We start from the raw sequence: 19,372 nt of genomic DNA on the forward strand, positions 1-19,372 counted from the left end.
TCTGATCATTCATTACATGTGTGCGATGTGTAATAATGAATTCAGGGTAGTAAGCATTCCGCCTCTTCCAACATTAATCGTTTCCATGCGACGGGAGCTCAGAGCATGTGATTCTACAGCGCCCAGATGTGTTCAGGAGATTATCTAACCATCAGTGGGGCAGTATAACTAACGTCTGTCTCTTACGCCCCTGCCATCTCCTGGCCTTGGAGCAGAAGTTAGAAAGAAGAGAGAACTGACTTTATCCTCAGATGACTAAGACAAGGCCCGGTGGCATCAACCAATACTTCAGTTCTCAAAATGAGAGAGGCATAGACATAGCAAAGGCCAAGTCCTGTGGTAACCACGGTTGCCAAGCCAAGAGCCATACTGTGCCTGGGAGCCCAAGTCCATCTGAGGGCAAACACTTGCAGTGAGCAGACTTAGAAATAAGTTCCAGGCAATGGTGTCAAGTTCTTCCATTTTTCAAGTGACACAGTTGATCTGATTCATAGGAAGTACCTGGAAGTGTCGTGAGTCAATTAAATCTTATTGCCTGGAAACCATTTATAAGAGGTCATAAATTATTGAAACAACACAATTAGAAGTCCCACAAGCAAATGAGTTTCATGTGTTATGTATAGGACTCCCCTGAACCTGAGGACCCATCAAATTGATAGAGTATGTTTATGCGGATTGTGGTGCCCTTCTGTGTTCACAGGAGTGTGTTACCATGCAACAAGGCTGGCATAGCCCAGGCTAGACCAAAACAAGGAAATGAGCTTTCCACCCATGGGAATGATGCTGGCTGTGTCCCAGTCAGCCAGGACTATTCGACTGTCTTGTCCTTAACATGCACTCAGCAAATGCTGGTCATCTGGCAGGAGAGTGCGGAGGGGGTCCTACAACTGGATTTGAAGATTGCTTTTCTAATAGCACTACCTTCAATTTTATTTTTTAATATGTGTGTGTGTGTGTGTGTATGTGTGTGTGTGTGTGTGCGCACACAGGCTCTAAGGGTTGTCTTGATCTATTCCCATGTAAAACAATGGTTTTGTCTGTGGGCTACGAAGCATAGTTTAAGGTGACATAAGACAGTGTAACACTGGTCCCCTTGCCACCAGATCTATGTATGGTTTACTTAAATAAAGAACTGCCCTAGAACACAGCCATGCATGATCTCAGCCCAGAGTTCTTCCCCCAGCCCCTCAGAACTTCTCTCTGTAAAGTCATCCCCTCCGTTGCTGAGGTACCTGAAGGATATGAGGATCGAAGGAAGCCCAAGCCCCATGAGGTTAATGATCAACACCTTATTTTCACCATGTTGACTGTTTCAGCCCCGAGCTTAGGTTGTTATCAAGGCAAACCACACCAGTGCAGACAAACTGGGAACAAAAGGCTGGTCAGAACTAGTGCAAAGGCGGCAAATTTGAGCAGAGTAATTAAAACAGGATAAAGGCAGAAACAGTTACACAGAGCGCCGGTCTTTCTTGTACATGCGGCTCAATTTGTGGGTTTTAAATATCACCGGATAACTTTCCGAATCTATCCATGCCTTCTTCACTGGTGGCAAATGTGTCACGTGATCTGGGAGAATAAACAGTTCCTTGTTAATTAATTTATACAGCTGTCAGTGTGGCTCTCTCAGTCTCTGCTCTCTAAGTGTTTCCCTGCCATAGATTTTTCTTGCCATTCCTTGGCAAGCCTCCAGTGAGAGCCTGGGATTTATAAGGCAGACTTGGTGCAAAGTCTATTGATTGTGGCCCCAAGGGTAATAACTAACTAGAGCCAGAGCAACAAGTCAATAACCGCATTGTTGCCGCAGCCCGCACTCGCCGGGGGAGTGAGATTGTTTTACAGCAGCCGAGGGGAATCATGGGCAGATCAGTGTGCTCAACACGCGCTGGCTGCGCAGCGTTAGTGCCGAGGACCATTTGAAGACTTTGAGCAGGATCGCGCTGGCTGCGCAGCGTTAGTGCCGAGGACCATTTGAAGACTTTCAGCAGGATCGAGGGAGGATGGGGTGGGGTACTGGGATTACAAGCCCTGTGAACTCCTTCATTACAGCTTAAAGGTTTCAACTTTAGTTTTTAACATCTGCTGCAACCTCAGAGAGTTGAGGTTCAGGGCTGATGTGAGGGAGGGCAGGCTCTTGCGCCCAAGCACTAGATGGTCCGCTCAGCTCGCTGTGTGTCCCTGAACTCTGTGCACAGAGAGAATGCCTCCCAGCTGTTGTCTGTCTTCTGCGCCTTCCTGATGAGTGACATTGCCATAGTGAGTCAGACCCAAATGGGAACACAGAAGCCAGTTGTCCACGGGTCTCCAGTGACCCAGACTGGACGTTTTGCAAATCTCTCACAGTGTGTGTGTGTGTGTGTGTGTGTGTGTGTGTGTGTGTGTGTTTTAAAAGTATTCTGTGCAAGACTGATAATTTTTCCCACTCTTTCTTACTTTAATGAATCATATGGAAATTTATGCCAAAATATGAAACTCGAGAAGCTTTTTCAAACTTTCTTGCAGTGTGAGTCACTTTAACGGAAGGTCCGGCCGGGCACGTGTGCCTCTCCACCCGCTCTCCATCCTCCGGCAAAGCAGAGCGTGCTCACTGTTCCTAAGAACGAAATCAGTGCCAGGCCAGCAAGTGAAGAAAAGGGTGAAGGGCCTGCCACCCAGACAGCCTACACTTAGTCGCTAGGACCTATGTGATAGATTGAAAGAACCAACTGCCACAAGCTAGCTTCTTATACCACCCTCCCCTCCCACATATAAAATACATGTAACTAACATTTTTTAAGTAAGGTATAGTTTATTCAGTACTACCATCCAACATTTGATTCAAGCAGGCTACTGTGAGACGTGAGTGTCTTCTTATCAGGTTTTTTCGTTGTGGCTTCGAGGGTTGTTTGCTATTTCATCTAAATGAAGAAATCCTGGTCTACTAAAGTTCACCTTTGTGATGCCAGCATTTTGTGACATAGCAAGATGACCAAGCTTTGGCAGAAGAAGGGAGAAGCCTGCAACAGAAGTTCAGGAAGTTAGTGGCACACTTCCCTAAGAGAAGCCATTAATAATCACCACAAAGGATGAGTGAATGAATGAATGAATGACAACAAGCATCCCAGTTTGCAAAGGAAGCATTTCATTTCATTTCAGTGGTCATGTTTATCATAACCAGACTCGAGACACCACAGTACCAGTACAGACAACCACATTGCGCTTGCAGGGATTTCCCTTGCCAGGGCCAGCTATCTCTGTCCACTAGGCAGTCTCCTGTGGGTCAAAATCCTTTCAGTGGGGTAAACAGGGCATGAGCAGTGGGAAATGATAGCTCTGTTCTGGAAAGTTAAGGAGGTGGCATTTGAGCTTGTAAACCAGTGGCCACCTGAGTTATCTTTTTATGGAGACTAGATTTTTGACACACAGATAAGCTCAGCAGGACTTAGCAGTGACTTTTAAAAAACCAACCAAACAAACAAACAAAAAGGCACCAGGCTCTACAGCGTAGACCTCCTGTCTTTTCATAGCCCAGTAGCTTAATAGAGACTCAGGCACACTCATAGAAGCCAGTGTGGGGAGCCAGACCTGTTTTGAGCCATTTCAGGATAACCAGGAGTTTGAAAATGTCCCTTTGGTCTGTAAGTGTGTGCTCACATGATTCCTCTAAAAGGCCAGTGCATTAAATCTTTGCTTTGACAATTAGATCATCTTCAACCGTTTCCAGCCAGCAAGTGGTTTTCATTACTTTATTGGGGCGGGGTGTCTGTCTCTCTGTCTGTCTGTCTGTCTCTCATGTGTGTGTGTGTGTGTGTGTGTGTGTGTATACACATGTGTACAGTTTCTGTGTGGGTTGTTCTGAACAGACATCCAGATATTATTGCATCCCTTCAGCAGGTGGGATTGGAGAGCAGGGGAGGCCCTCCTCTGCATAGCCTGTGTGCTGTAGGTCTGCTGCTCTGTAGGGCCTGCTCCTCTCCTACAATCTTCTCTTGTTGCTCTTGTTGTCCCGATCTCTAGATTCCCAGAGATTCGCTTCCTGTTACAAGCTACTTGTTAGCATTCAGCTCTGAGTTGTCAATACTAACTGTTTAATTCCACACTTACCCGGACACCTGGAATGTTGATAATCAGGGGTTTGGGCAGCAAGGTGCTTTTGGGAAAGGAGCTTAGCAATTTCACATGTAGCTTCCTTCCTTAGATGGACACGTTATGTCAGAATCCAACTTGTGAGTGTTTGAAAGCAAGATTGAAAAGTCAGCCCATTTTCCTCCTCATGACTTCTGGAGGCAGCATGTATGTTGGGGGTTGGGGGGGGGGGGAGGCTGGAGCCTGGCTGTCTCCGAGTGTTGCGGGACTTCCCAGGTGTCAGGTGACAGCCCCAGGTGGGCTCTCCCACTTACCCCGTGCTGACCTTATCAGGTGTGCATTGTGGCTCCCATTTTATAGATCGGGAAGGTAAATATCAGAAAGGTTGATGATTTACTCAAAGCCACCTAGCTGATAAGTAGAAAGCAAAGTCATCACGGTGGCCCACTGGTCTGTCACTACCCGGTCTCCACTTCCTCTGCCCTCTTCTCCCCACCCTGATCCCCAGCTTTTTGTTTTCCTAAGTTCTTTTCCTTCCTCTCCTTTCCACTGTACCACTGCAGGCAGATGCCCTTAGCACATTCTTCACCCCCCCCCCCCACACACACACACACACTGGCAAGCCCTGTCTGGGCTCTGGGTAAGCTCAGTCCATGGGCAGAGAGCAAATGTAATCTCCCAAAGTATGAAGTCTGATCCTTGCAGTGTCTCTAGACTGAGGAAATGCCATCCACCGGGGAGGGGGAGGGGGTCCGTTTATTTTTTTTTTTTTGAGGTCTGAAAGTTCCATGAGGGCAGGGCCAGTCTGGTTTTGCCTATCACTATGTTCCTGGCTAGAACATTTCCCGTGGAAGACAGGCTGGGAATGCCATCTCAATACACTCAGATGAGACAGCCTGCATGAAGGGCCTGTGGCTTCCTTTTCCTCCATGCCCTTTCTCCTCCTGAGGCTTCCAAGTGGAAACATCTATGCCTGGTGTCACATCACAGTGGGACAGTGGGGTCCCGGTAAAGAGCAACTTAGAGTTGACCACGCTCTCATCAGTAGGTGTCACTGCCATCAGCCAGAATTATGGCAGGGGTGCTAGAGCTGTTGTCCGGTGGGCTAATTGCACTTGGTCTCCCTAAACTCCCTCTGGACCCCCTCACCAGACACAGTTCTCTTCTTATCTGTCCCAGGCTGCTAGCAAGTGTTTGCAAAGAGACTCTCAGCTGCTGCCACGGTTCATTCCAGAAATGGATGCATTCTTGAAGTGCCACTTGTCAGGGCTTTTGCTCGGAACAGGACTGGCCTGGCTAGATGCCCCGCAAGGTTCCTCTAATTCTGTGACTCCCTGCTTGTCACCTTCAAATACAGCTTTCACAAAATGCCTAAAAGACCTATAAACTAAGATGCCATCAAGGGTCCGAAGTGTGGAACATAATGGAAATGAGAGGGAGAGGGAGTGGGAGGGAAGGAGGGAGGGAGGGACGGAAGGAGACAACTAGAGAGAGGATGAGAGAGAGAGAGAGAGAGAGAGAGAGAGAGAGAGAGAGAGAGAGAGAGAGAGAGAACTGGATGTCCCCAAGAGGAACAGGCAGCCATGGCTGCATTTTCTTTCAAGAAGGTTCCAAACCATAATTAAGTGAAGACAAAAACCTGTATAGGTTGAATGAAAGCTTGTAGGCTCTGAGATAATTCTGATGTAATTAGCACAGCCGAGCTGCTTTAAGGCCAACGTGCAATGAGTGGAATTTTCTGCCATTGATTATGCTGGACTCCAAGAGAAGTGGGTCTTTGTCTGAAAACTGCCAAATGAAAACAACTTTGGGGTATTTAAACTCAGGTTGGAAATTGGCTTGTGTAGAGGACAGTTAAACCACAGCTGTTCAAGAGCTAAAAACATATGAGTCTGTGTGTGCTTGTAAACACACACACACACCACACACACACACACACACACACACACACACACACACACACACGCGCGCACCCACCCCGTATATCTCCTATGAGAACAACATAGCCAAAGGTGTGCATTCCTTCTAGGTTCTCATGATCAGCAGATGTAAGTGTCCGCAGTGCTCATATGAGTTATGGACCCTAATGAGATTTCAGTACTGAGCAAACAATAAAAATTGATGCTTTGCATAGTTGCCACGGCCTTTGGCTTCATGGCTAGTGTTCCACCTTTTCAACAGCTCTGGTAATATAATATCCAGCTGGCTCTGGAAGTAAGGGAAATTCAGGGGACGAATTGGAATTGTGAGAAATGATTTGATGGATTACTTTGTCAGAGTAATGCGTGGCCTTGGCATAATTACCGAGGCCGCCTCAACCCTGGAGGCAGTGCTGACAAAGGCCTGCGGGGCCTCGGTGCCCGGTGTTTCCAGCACGTGCCCCCTTGCTCCCCTGGTCCCCAGGGCGCCCTGAATGTGGGTGCTTTGGAACAAATGCCAAACAAGCACATTTGTGTAGGAGTCCAGGGAGCCAGCAGGACTGCCGAAGGGCTGCCCTTCCCCCGAGAGCTGTCATCTGTGTCATAGCAAAAGGACCCAACAAAAGACAGACCAACCTTGAAATAAAATGGGGCGAAGCTCGGAAAAGGATCAGTGGTATCTTTTAAAGCGATGCGTTGAGACACAATGGCAGACGCAGACACACACGAGGAGACACAATGGCAGACGTAGGCACACAAGGCAAAGCATGTTTTCCTCCTCGTCTTTATCAGCTCAGACCTTGAACTTAAGGCTTGCTTGCCTGCCTCGTGCTTTAATAATACTCTAGTCTTAACGTGATTAATAGCTGATCCCCCACACATACGTGTCAGAGACCACATCCATAACAAATCTGCCATTAGGTTTCTTTCCCTAGTTTTACTCTGAAGCCATAAAATCTTTCCTGTTTGCAAATAAGAATAAACCCCCTTATACAGACAAACCTGAGCCCTCCAGGGGGAAAGGAAGGCGCTACCTGGTTGTGAACAGCTCGGATTTCAGCTGTCTGCTGTGAGGTACCACTCCCAGCAAGTCCTATTTCTCGATTCTGCTGCCATCACATAGATGTATTTAGTGTTGACAAACTCATCTGGAGTAAATGGAGTAGTCTTAATTGTAAGTTGTGATGTTCTATTAGTGCCGTTACGTTGTGTCCCACCACATGGCAGCGAAGCATATGCTCTCCAAAAAAAACACCTTTTCGAACTTTTTAAAGGGAGTCGGTAGTGTGCTTAAACTGCTCACAAAAGGCTTCATTCTTGTCTGCAAATGGCAGGCCACCCCTTCATCCCCAGAGTGCCCAGCTCAAGTGAGGCAGGAGAAAAATGGTCGCTGTTGTCAGGCATTTCCTCAGCTCCTGCCCTCATCAACACAAAGGCTTGGAGAGTGTATGGGGAAAGCTGCCTAGGAGGGCTTATCTTGGTTTTCATTTAACACACCCTCCCACTGACTTGTTTTTTAAAGGTTCGTGGTAAGTATTTCTGGGTAGCTGAAAACCTAGATCCCACCCTGGAGAAATCTCGGGACTGCTCATGTTACACCCCAAAGCCATGTGTTTACACGTCATGGCAAAGCCCAACATGTAGGCAGCTCCCTTGGCCCCCGTTGGCTTTGGCCTTCAGTCTTTTCATTGTTCTCCACTGTAAACTTATACAGAAAAAGCCCTCTATGCCTCCGAATGTCAGCACAGCCAGTCATGTTTCCCCACAAATGCCCGTGCTGTAACTAAGCAAGGCCCTAGCAAGGAGAAAGGAAGGGAAAAAGGCAGAGGACCCCAGTGCAGTAGGTGGGGATAAGGGACCCCTGGATTCCTTCCCAGAGGCAGTAGCTAAACTTGGCTGAGACCCAGAGGCCCCTTCCCCACAAAGGCAGCTGTAGAACCAGAGGCCCCGGCTTTAGTGACTTGCAAGGGATAGTTCTGGCCCAACCTGGCATTTCCACCCGTAAGGCCAGTGGTGGCTCAGGGCCTCGTTGCATTCCACCCTCGCCTGTCCTCCCGAGTCGGGCGGGAGAGCGGTTGCGGTTTGTTCAGTCCTAGCTCTCTGAGTCTCTCTAGTTGTGAGGCTCCTACCAAGACACGGAGTCTGACCTTCACACAAGGTCATGGGCCACGTCTACACAGCACTCACGCTTGGCTCTTACTGTAACCTAATCTGAATTCTTTTCTTGCCACAGTCCGTTCTGCTTTCTGTGCCTTAGCGGTGGGCCCAGGAGCACCATATTCGTCACCGACTTTCAAGCAACCGAGTGTCCTCCCCGTTTGTTTGGCTCATAAAGTGCCAGAGCAGTTGTTCCTCCAGTTCTCTGTGCAACTGTGATCCTCGGGGCCAGGAGGCTGCTCAGCCAGCATGTCCCCGTGAGGTCACAGTGCACAGTGAGGCCTGGACAGCCTGGGGTCCCGTGAATGTGCCTGAGTGCTATTCGGTTATTCTGTATCTCTGTCCTCCTGCGTCATCTTCAGCTCCATTGACAAAATGCTCCACTTCCCACTCTCTGCCTGCCTCTAAAGCAACGGACAAGCATCCTATTCTTACACCTCCAGGTTACTTGGGTCTCTTTGTTGTTATTAATTCACAGAGTCATGTTACATACAGAATATTTGGTCACATTCACTGCCTCCCATCATCCTCCTGGTCTCCTCTCACCTCTTGCTCCCAAGAAGATCCTGTTTGGTTTTCGCTCTGTGTATATACATGGGCATCTCTGTCCGCATTTAATTGATACTACTAGCAGGAGCATGGGCCTGGGTTACTTTGTTGAACGCGGGCAACCTACCAATAGCTATCTATATACCTGGGGGAGACTCCTCCTCCCCAGCAACCTCACTGTCTATGTCTCCTAAGGGATGGTGTGGGAACTTGTTAGCACTCCTCCATCCAACTGACGGTAGAACATCTGCTTCGTACACAGAAGGCTTCATCCCTAGACAACAGAAAAGACAAACTAGGAGGGGTGGAGGTCATGGAGGAAGGTGGGAGTATGGAAAACCCCACAAGCTTTCGCCTGTGAAGATCACTCCTGTCAATATCATACTATAAGCTTACACGCAAATGTAAACGCTTATTAAGTCATTTTAAAATTATAAAAGTAGATTTGGTCTACATTTACAAACTTTGTTATTTAAAAAGAAAAAAAAAAAAATGCCCACAACCAGGCACTCAGAGAGGCCTGTTGCTGGTCTCCCCTCAGCATGACAGGGGAAAGACACCCGTGAAATCTCAACAATATGGTTGCCTGAAAAAACCATCATGGTTGATATGTCAGTGTGGACTGGAGAATTCCATATGTCCCGCCCCCAGATGAAGAGTGACAGGTGGCCAATGGCTGCTAAGGAAAGGAGAATTAGTTTTCTCCAGGGACAGGCTTCCTGCCTAGTCTCATCTGAGTGTTTAGCCTTGGACACACACACACACACACACACACACACACACACACACATACACACTTACTCACAAAAGAATAGACTGAATTTGAGGGGGAATTAAGATAAATTTAAGGAGGGAGGGAGAGACAAGGGTGACGTAGATAACACTGTTCATGTCTGAATCCTCAAAAAAATAAAAATTTAATAAATAGATAGTTCCAGAAACAGCACCATCAACTGCGTGCCCTACTGCCCGCCAGGCTCTCTCCTTTCACGTTAAATCATTGTGATGTAAGGAGGGGACTGGCGAAACCGGCCCCGTGTTCTGACTGTAGAGCCACTGGCCATTAGTTTCTTGTTGAATAGCTGAATGGAAATATTTACATACAATACAATTTAATCAGTGTAAATAAGTGGTTTAATGACTACAATGAATTTATGGAGGTACACCTAGTACCATGATCAAATTCTAAAATAGTTTTGTCACCTCAAAAGGCTCCTGTTTGCATTTTGCAATCTTTCGTGCCCATCTTCTTTTGCTTACAGTACTATCTTTTAGGGCTCGTCCATACTGCAGCGTGTATTACTGTCTCTTGCTTAATATTTGGTTGTATGAACATATCGCATCTTACTTATTTATGCAGTACTCAATAGATGCTTGGATTGTTTCTAGTTGGGGCTCTCTTGGATATCTGCCAACTTCTACCTAAGAATAGAATTGTTTAGCCATGTAGTGTGCATGCGTGCACACACACACAGACACATGCATGAATGCCCATACACGCACACACACACACATATGCACACATGCATGCATGTACACTATATACATGCACCCACACCTTTATATGGCTGTGTACATACATATTTAACTATTTTGAAGAACTGTACCACTCTCCACTGTTTAAATGTGTGAGTCTTCCCTAAAAAGGATTTCCAGGCTATAGTTACAGCTGTGTGTCATGCTTTCTCATTTTAACCTCCCAGTGACTAAATGAGGCTGATGAGTTCTACATGTTTGCTGGCCATTTCTGTGTATTCTTTAAGGAAATGCCTATTGTGCTCTTTTCTGGCTTCCCAATTTGTAATTGGGTTCTTGTGTTCTTCCTGCTGGGTGATGAGCGCTTTAACTTTCATACCCCTGAATTCAAATCTTTTCCTGGGTGTTTTCTTCCATTTTCATTCATTTCAAAATATATTTTTCCTGATCTGCACCGTGAATTTTAAAATAGCGGGTTCTTTAGAAACAGATTACTTGAATATCTAATTTTTTTTTCCTGTCTCGGGCTTGTCTTTTTATTTTTTCAATGATAAAGCTTAAAAAATAAGTTTTTTATCTTAATGAAGTCAACTTATTTCTTACTGTATGAATTACGCTTTTATTATCTTACTTAAGAAACCTCTGCCTGGCCTGAGTCTGAAGGATTTCCTTCTAGAAGTGTCAGCGTTAGTTTCTATTTGGATCCCTGCTTCGCTTTGAATTGTGTGCTACCACCGCGTACGTTTGTTTCTGAAAAGATGTATTTTCAGCTCTTAGCCATGGGATTGCTTAGATTCCGTGTCAAACAATAATTGGCAATAAATACCCCGGTCTCTGCATCTTTATTTCTGTCCCAGGAACCAGTACAGCAGTGTAAGTCTCCTAACTTCTCAAACTTTGGCCGTGCTGGCATTGTTGGTGTTTACTCTCGCTTTCGACCCCACGTTTACCATAGCTTCCTGCAGTGGTGAAGAGGGTTGGCTTGCACTCCAGTGCCTTCCTTAATGTCAACTCCTTCAAGCCAGGAACACAGGACTTTTTTTACCTGCTCGAATCTTTTACTTTTCTAAGAAGTGTAGATTTAAATATTTAAGCCCTATACTTACTTCGTTAAAGTCACTCCTAAGTTCTTACTCTTTTTCGTTGCTACTGTGAATTACGGTTTTATATTAATTTACAGGTCAGTTCTTGCTAGCATACAAGAACAACGCAATTGGTTAAATGACTCCAGGAGCTTAGGACTGTCACCCAAGCTTGGTGGCAATTGTGTTCTCCCTTGCAGACTTGGGGGCCTTTTCTTTTTCTTGCCACATCGCATCGGCTAGAACCTCAAGGACAGCGTTGCTGGAAGCAGCCAAAATATAGACACCCTTTACCAACTCCTGAGAGGAGGACTTCAAGCATTCACAATTAAGAAGGACTGGGGTCGTTTGTTGGTTTTGCGAGGCTGGGAAAATCAAACCAAAGGGCATCATGGGCAGGGGATGCTGCCCCCTCAGCCCTGTACATACACTTTCCTCAGACGGCCTTTGTGAGACCCCTCTTATGCCAAGCTTGTACCTTCCTCTGTGGCTAGTGAGACTACCCCGTGGGTTTGCTCCTTATTAATGTCACCCAGGAGGCTTTAAACGCATGTGGGGTTGCTCGTTCATACCATGTGATCCTGGCTTCTTGCCTGTGTTCCCACAGGCAAGTACCTATCTGCTTTGTCTGCTTATTTTATGTCTGTTCAGAGTTTTTGTCATCGGTCTTCGTAACATGCGTCTTTTAGGAATCAGTCCTTTTCGATGAAATTTCTTGATCTCGTGTTTCATGAAATTGTTAAGAATATTTTCTGGTAATTCTTCAAATTTTAAACCAGAGCTCTTGCTCCTCGTCCCACTGGAGCCTGCTGCTCCACTGTCTTCCTTTCTTGGCCGTTCTAGCCAGAACTTGAGAAATGTTCCCGATCTTTCTAAAGACCTCACCAGTTCTAGGTTGGCTGTGGTTCCCTCTGTGGCTTTCTGCTTTCTCTTTCCTCACCGTCTGCTTTAATGTTTACTCCTTGGCTTTTCCTACTTGCGTTTCGCTTAGCTGCCTCTTTTTCTAATTTCTTAATGGGCTTAGCCTAAATTATTAATTTGAAACTTCCTAACTAACCAACAAGTTGTCTTCTAAGCTCTACTATTGTTACATCCTATGTGTTTATAATTATAATTTCATTGTTATCCATTTCAAGATACATATTTAACATAATGGCACCTTTAGAAATATACTACTTGAATATCTAATAGTTGGTGATTTTTCTAACTTCTCTGTGTTTTATAATTTAGGTCTGTTGTGATTAGAATATCTATTATATATAATATATTTATTATATATTATGTATAATTTCTGTGTTTTTATTTATGGTGATGTGTTTTCCGATCTCTAAGTGGTCTTACTGAGGACAAGCTCCTGTACTCTGTTGCCAGTGATAACATGTTCTAGAGATCACAAGGCCCAGTCAACGCATAGCGCTGAGCACATCTGTAGCTTTACTGCTAGGTTTCTGCCTAGTTATTAAATCATTCATTGAGAATAAGATAAGGAAAACCTGTGAGTCTAATTGTTGAATTTTGTTTCTTTTTTCATCTGGCAGTTTTTGCTTTAAAAACTTTGAGACTTAGTTGTTAGAAGTGACTATCTTCATAGTTTTCTTGTGTTCCTGATATGCATGGACACACACCTGTATATATAGAAAGAGAGAGAAAGACAGAGAGACAGGGAGGTAGAGGCAGAGACAGACAGAGAGGCAGAGAGACAAACACAGAGACAGAAAGAGAGAAAGGGAAAGAGACAGAAAGACAAACAAAGACAGAGAAAGGGAGACAGAGACAGGGAGAGAGAGAAATTGACAGAGACAAGAGAGAGATTAGACACAGAGAGACAGAGACAAGAAAGACAAAGACATACCTTAATGTGCCTTTTGGTTCTAAGATTATTCCTTACCTTAAAGCCCGTGTGCTTTTGTTTTGAAGATTTATTTTTAGCTTTTGAATTCTTTGAATGGAGGTGGTGTACGTGCATACCCAGAAGAGAGCATCAGATCCCTTGAAGCTGAAATTACTGGCAGTTATAATCTCTGAGTGATGTGGGTGCCGGGATCCAAACTCGAGTTCTCAGGAAGATCTGTGGAGAGCACACAGATCTTCCTGAGAACTCGAGTTTGTCTGTCCAGTCCACCGTGTGCCTTTTGTTGTTGATTTGTTCCCAAATTCCTAGACCCCAGAGAGCCTTCTTCCTTACCGCCCCCCACCCCCACCTCACACCCCACCCCTGTCCAGCAGCTAGGACTACAAGCACAAGCGACCATGCTTGGCTCATAGAATAGAATCTGACATATATAATAAGAATGTATGTATTTTCGGTCTTTTAACTGGAATGTGCTTTCTAATCAGAAGCGTACCCTCTATAGACAACATAAAGTTAGATATACTATACCCAGTCAGATCCTCTGCTGAGGTGGGGCTTGTTATTATCACTGTGCTACCGATCGATTTCTGGCCCCATGTAAACTGGGCAAGCTCTCTACCACTAAGGAAGCCCCCAACCCTCTGATGTGTGACTGGAGCCTGTAATCCATTAACACCTAGTGTGGTGTTTGTGTTCTTAGATTTGAGGCTACCGTTTTGCTATTTGTTTACTTATATATTTATTTCTTTTGTTTCTCCTTTTCCATTGTTTCCTTCATCAACAGATAGGGGTGTGTGTGTGTGTGTGTGTGTGTGTGTGTGTGAAAGAGAGAAAGAGAGAGAGGTTATGTGTGTGTGGTGTATGTGTGTGGCGTGTGTGTGAGTGAGTGTGTGTGTGTGTGTGTAATATGTGTGGTGTGTGGTATGTGTGGTGGTGGGGTAATATGTGTATGGTGTGTGTGTGTCAGTGTGTACACCATTTTAATTGATCTGTTGTGTCCTTAACTATTGTTTTTGTTGTACTTTTCTACTGTGTTCCAGGCGTCACAGTGTGTATCCACAGTGCGTGTGTGGAGGCCAGACACTGACACTAGACACTGTAGAGCAATAGTTCTTCTATTGCCCTACAGCTTGTTGTTGAGAGAGGGTCTTTTATGGACTCTGGAGTTCATCAGATTGGCTATCCTAGCTGCCACTGAACCCCAGGGATCTTTTTCCTCTTTGCTGGTGCCTCGTGATAGGAATGTGCTAATGTATCCAGCTTTCGAGATCCCAACATAGTTCTTCATGTTTCTCTCATCTTCTATTGTCAAATGTCTTATCCAAACATAATTTACAGAATATTTCTCTCCCCTGCAGTCTTCTCACAGGGTGCCTCTGTGGTGCAGGTGTTTGCTTCCATTCTTAAAGATTTATCTTTTTATATGTATAAATGTTTAGTCTACAGGTATGTAAGTTCATCACGTGTAAGTTCACCATGTGTGTGCAGGATCCCAAGGAAGCCAGAGAGGGCATTAGATCCCCTGGAGCTAGAGTGACAAGTGCCTGTGGGCCACCATGTGTGTGGGTGCTTGGAGCTGAACCCAGGTCATCTTAAGAGCCACAAGCATGGCTCTGCGCCATCTCTCCAGGCCTTGTTTGCATTCTTTATTTTTGAGCCTGTCTTCCTGGGAGTTACCTCCTTTGTGTTACCTCCTAGGTTAATGGTTACCCAGTGATGCTCAAAATTCACGATCAAAATCTTCTGCGTAGGAAGGATCCCACCCTCTGCCAAATGGTCTTAATGTGGCCTGGGGGCAGTGGGGTGTCCAGCCAGCTCCCAACCCCGCCATGGCTCTGGCTCCTCATTAGCCTTTCTCTGGTGTCCCCACGTGCATCCTATCTTCTCGTCATTGGATATGTGGAGACCCTTTGTGGCACTTACACAGGCTCTCATCTCCAGTCACTTTAGGTTGGCCTGCCACTCACAAGAACTAATACTAAGGCTAGCGGGGCTTCGAGCTTCCCTGTTCATTCTCCCAGAGTTCGCCGCACGCAGTGCTGCTGGCTGCGGGGTTTCCCCTAAGCTCCTCATCAGATCTGCCAGTGGAAGCTTCATCCCAGACACCCACCATGCTAGCCCACTAACCAGGAGGGCAAGATGGACATGTTCTTACCCGGTTCTGCCAAGCCTTCCATTTTCAGTTTGCATTTCACCTTGAGTCTTCCCCAGAGCCCTAAGGGAGTGTCAAGTGCCGAGTCCTTGTCTGTCATAAGCGGAGTAAGTTTGCCACGTGTCTCTTCAGGCATAACTAAATGTGTCCTTGGGAGAGAGATTCTTGCCAATCTGTCGGCAGTGTTTATATGAAGTGCTAGGACAAGCTTATCATGGAAGATCTCATCCTTGTCTCCTTAAGGATTCCAGTGTTCTGGAATTCCAAAGCATCCCCCACGCACCCCACCCCCACGCACTCATCAGGTGAAGACCGTGGGTGCCTGAGGGGCCCCATGAGTAACAGCCTCTGCGCAGGCCTAGTCCACTCATCCACCATCTCCGGCTTGCCTGCTACTCTCCTGTCCCATCTTCACCGTCAGCTTCCAGGCAGACGCCCACCTTACTCACAGGGCCTACTCAGCCGCAACAGACAGGACCTGCTGCACAAACACTTCCTTAGGAAAACCGTGCCACGGTCATCAGCTTGTTTATCTTTCATTTGCCTCCGTCATCTGGGAACACATAACAGATAGTATCAGGCCCAGCAGAAGGAGCAGGCTGATATCGCTGATACTGTTTTCAGATCTTTGCCTCCACAGAGAGGACCAAGTGCTTGGATATCAAAAACACCTACCATGAAAAATAAGAAAGACATGCTTGATGGAAAGCCAGGGGGTCAGCACCACTTGCTCAATCTCTCTCTCTCTCTATATATATATATATAAAAGAAAAAGTTGAAACCCCACCACCCACTCATCGGGTGATTGGAGACTCTGGCTGTAAAAATGTGCTGCAGGCAGAAGTTCTGAAAACCCCAGAAAGTGTTGAAAACATCTCTAAACAAGGCGTTTTTCTTCTGCACCTTTCTTGCTAAAGGTCCCAATTGCTGCCAAGAAAACTAGTGAGAATGTTAGCTGCCAAATAAAAAATTTATGACAGTGTTTGGCAAAGGACGATCTCGCGGCTTGTTTTCTGCATTTCCACGAGGCATTTGAAGGCAGCCGCTTTCTTCCTTCCCCCGAAGTCCTCCATATACACTTTGGGTACGTAAACCTCACTGATCATTGTTCTGAGCCTGTTCGCCAATAAAAGAGCAAACTCTTATAAAGTAGGATTAAACAATATAACTTTCTTCCCCTTCAGTAGCCTCTGAAACTGAGGGAGCAGCCTTCAAGTGGAATGTGTTGCAGAGAAGTAGAGGGAGATGCGGTGACTGCCTGTTTAGAGTAAACCCGCGCATAAAGAGGAATAAGAACCTCTCTGTTCGCAAGCGCAGACTCTTCTCAGTACAGTGAACCTTCGTGTGCCCTGATCCAGGCAAACCTCGGCATCTCCACAGAGAAGAAATTAGGAGCCGAGGAGCAGAAGGCGTTCTCCCCAAGGTCACAGATGCATGCAGGAGCCCTCCTGGGAACAAAGCCTGACTCTCATCTGGGTACTACAGTACCTGGTGCTTTGTAACTCAGCACTGACTTTGTTGGTATCACACAGATGTGTGCACACACACACACATATACATATATACACATACACACTCATCAAACTCACGGCTTGTTTTATTGAATATTGAAATTCCTGACACTTTCTGAAAACTGTAACATCTGTGTCTCTCAAACTCTGCAAAAACTCAACACATCAAGACTGAATCGGAATACATGTGTGATTACTATTAAGATGGTGTTGTGCACAGCTATCAATTAAGTCTCCTGGCTAACTCAGGAATCGCTAGCATTGATGGCAGGGCCTCTGTATAAGACAGAAAGGTGTCTCAGAAACCAATTTGGATGTTAACAGTAGTGCTTACAGAGACAGGTACACACCCTTAAATACTTTAGCAGCTCTTACATGGGTTGAGCTAAGATTTTTAGGTAAGCAGGCTTGCCTGGGTTTATCTGTTCAAAACGGTTGCTACACAAGGCCTTCAGCTGTGAGTCCACGCTTAGCTAGCATGCATCTCAGCATTTGAGCTGAGTCGGAGCCTGTGCGAGATCCTGTCCTAACCTGGTTTCTGTCTAGAGCATATGCAGTCTTCACACTCAGAGCGATGCAGGAGTCGCGGCTGAGCTGTGGCCACGGTTTTGCTGTGGCTGTATTAAGGAAGGGAGTTGGGTTAGATGCAAAGTGCTTCAGGCAGAGCAAGAATAAGCAGATTATTTCCGACAGCATTAGGGGGTAACCGGAGGAAGATTAGTTCGACATGAGGCAGCTATCATAAGCAAATTAGAAAAGCTCCCCAATTAGGAGAAGAGACCTGGGTTTGTGCTGTTTATGATCTGCAGCTGAAAGGCAAAGTGTCCGTGTTACAGGCTGCAGTCCTGATTTAAGCTGAAATGTTGGCATCTCCTATCAGCGCGTGTTAGCATCTGAGGCTGTGTACAGCCTCACAAATGAAGTAAATCTCTGCTCTTGCCGCTGACTGCTCCCCATTTTAAGGCACCACACACTGGGCAGTGTTTTTCCTTGGCCCTGGAATAATCTCTAGGGCATATTATAATGTTTCCATGCCGTGGGTATTCAACATGATTCCAATGTACCACACTTCATCTCCCGTGTCTGTTTGTCACAGGGAACCTGTGTCATGCAGAAGTCATAAAAACAAAGCATGCGGAATGCCAGATGCTACAAATATAACCAGATACTTAAAAATCTGTCCTGGGTGGCATCGCCCGAAATCTGTACCTGGACTTCAGGGTTTCACAAACTTCTCTGCTAAGCTATGGATTGTTCTCCAACAAAAGGCACGGCTTTGCTTCTGAGTTCTCTGAGCCGGGGACTAGACACTGGCCGTCAGCCTGTTCCTTTCCACCAAGTCCACTCTGTTCTCTCTTGCTTCTTGACCTCTGCTGTTTGCCTTGGAGAATGTGTGGCAGATGCCCTGAGCAGACCTTCCACCCTGGGCTAAGATCTGATCATTCTTTTTACCTGTTTGTTTATCAGCAGTCCTGGGGTTCCAGCCCAGGCCTCCTTGCATGCTAGGCAAACACCTTACCACAGACCCGCATTCCTACCCCATACTTCCCCATTTCTCATTATCTAAGAAAGGGTTGATAGTGGAGGAAATGAATTTTCTGATTAAAGAAATAGTATGTGTTCATTTCGAAAATATTTGCAAACGGTAAAGAATTGTAGAACTAAATGTGTAGAAATATATATATATGTAGAAATGTATATTTAGAAATTAATTTACTAGCACTGTCTAGACATAATCACCTCACATTTCAAGTATGCCTTTGCAACTTCTGCTTTACATTTGTACATGTGTTTTCTTTTTCTAAAATTAGGGTCTTAAAATATACGCTAACAAGTGCAACCTTAACTTTTTGCTTAACATGTTGTGGGCAGGATGCTCTATGCTGGGATGTAAACCTCAGACAATTTTTGGGGACATCAGTGAATTTGTTTGGTGGGCGTGGTGGGCGTGCACACTTTCTTTTCTGAGAATCGTCAGTACCTAAGTGGCATCTGTAGTGGTTGTTAAGGCACCAGTGTCAATATCATCACATTGTCACCCAGCATCACATCATGACGATCCCTGTATCTCTTTGAGCAGTGGCTTCTGCCCTGTTCTTGCACAACTAGTCTCATCCAGGCGTCCTCAGAAGCCACGAGGCAGGGAAGAAGGACAGACATTGTTATGCTGGACTTATTCACAAATGCAGAGTGGCCCACCTGCTTCGACAGCCAGGTGGAGCTGAGCACAGGGCTTGGCCTTTGGGACCTGGTTTTCAATGTGTAGCCACTTCGCCCGTGGCCAGCTGAGTGCCAGTGGACATGTTGTCTCCCCAAACCTCAGTTTTCTCATCTGAAACTAGGAACCGTGATGCTTTGATCGTAGAGTCTCTATGATAATGAAACGAATTCATGTGAGGTACTTAGAATAACAGAAAGGCATCCCCTAAAGTGCTCAAGTGTACATGGAGGAGAAGAGCCTCAGGTGTCAAATACAGTGATGGAATCTTGATTCACTATTCCTGTGACCTGGAAACACGTCAAGTAAAACCCAGCCCGGCCTTTTACAAAATCAGCGTCTGTCAGGACATGGGTCTTTCTGCTCCCCAGGCACAGGCAGCTCCTGGGCAGAA

At 45.9% G+C, this 19,372-nt stretch overlaps 1 protein-coding gene across 4 annotated transcripts in view; it reads left to right on the top strand.

Annotated features, from left to right (window-relative positions):
- Vti1a (vesicle transport through interaction with t-SNAREs 1A) overlaps positions 1 to 19,372 on the top strand; it is a 311,432-nt gene that overhangs the window by 275,684 nt on the left and 16,376 nt on the right. The gene's annotated exons all lie outside the window — the stretch shown is intronic.

Source organism: Mus musculus, chromosome 19 (assembly GCF_000001635.26).
Source record: "Mus musculus strain C57BL/6J chromosome 19, GRCm38.p6 C57BL/6J".
NCBI classification, from domain to species: Eukaryota; Metazoa; Chordata; class Mammalia; order Rodentia; family Muridae; genus Mus; species Mus musculus.